At 37.2% G+C, this 1,025-nt stretch overlaps 1 long non-coding RNA gene across 1 annotated transcript in view; it reads left to right on the top strand.

Moving 5' to 3' along the window:
- Positions 1 to 679, top strand: part of LOC110454457 — a 1,789-nt gene extending 1,110 nt beyond the window's left edge. The window contains exon 2 of the long non-coding RNA XR_002463381.1: positions 517 to 679. This is a non-coding gene — a long non-coding RNA (uncharacterized LOC110454457). The remainder of the gene's footprint in view (positions 1 to 516) is intronic.
- Positions 680 to 1,025: the final 346 nt, after the last annotated feature.

Raw genomic sequence — 1,025 nt, 5'->3', positions numbered from 1 at the left:
TGTCATTTATAGAAATGTAGCGGAACTCTGTCAGGTGTCATTTATAGAAATGTAGCGGAACTCTGTCAGGTGTCATTTATAGAAATGTAGCGGAACTCTGTCAGGTGTCATTTATAGAAATTTCGCGGAACTCTGCCAGGTGTCATTTATAGAAATGTAGCGGAACTCTGCCAGTTGTCATTTATAGAAATGTAGCGGAACTCTGTCAGGTGTCATTTATAGAAATGTAGCGGAACTCTAACTGATTGAGCTGATCGCCTATGATCTGCAGAAAAAATGAAATTATTTTACGTGAAAATCATTTTGGACAAATATACACTCTGAGATACAAAAGTTTACGAGATCCAATTTTGTTATAAAGACGCTGCTTAGCTGTGAGTTGTTTCCGTTGATTACCCATATAAGGACATGTCAGATATTGCCTTGTACTTACATTGAATGGTGTTAAAACTCCTCAATAATGTTGGCCTTCACTTCTCCCCGAACACTCAAGTCGTCACGTCTCTCTGTTAACAGGGACCGGATAACACGGACATTAACAACACAGACACGGCGCGAGAAACATGCGAATGGACTTGAATTATGTGGACACATGCTTTTCACGTGCAGTGTTTACGTGGATCACAGGAACTATCGTCAGACATGGGCTTTATTAATAAATTATTTTTTATACAGAAAAGATGATAATTTTTGTTTTCATTTCGCTAAATGGCTAGTAGAAATAAAGGTGTTGTTCTCGTCCAAGAACGACTTATTTCCTGGAAAAGTACCTTACGCAGATAAGTAGACATTATAACCTTATGTTATTTATGTTACAATTCCGTAATGCCTGTAGGCAAAACAAAATGGAGATAGTTTATCATGTTGACATCAATGAAGACCAGATATAGCCATCATAAATCAGATAGTCATCATAAACCATTCAGATAAAGGCATCTTACACAAGATACAGGTATCATAAACCAGATATTGCCATCATGCACCAGATATAGTCATCATAAACAAGATGCAGTCATCATAAACCT

The sequence above is a fragment of the Mizuhopecten yessoensis genome, unplaced genomic scaffold (assembly GCF_002113885.1).
Source record: "Mizuhopecten yessoensis strain PY_sf001 unplaced genomic scaffold, ASM211388v2 scaffold7867, whole genome shotgun sequence".
NCBI classification, from domain to species: Eukaryota; Metazoa; Mollusca; class Bivalvia; order Pectinida; family Pectinidae; genus Mizuhopecten; species Mizuhopecten yessoensis.
This window is presented reverse-complemented; position numbering and strand designations above follow the sequence as displayed.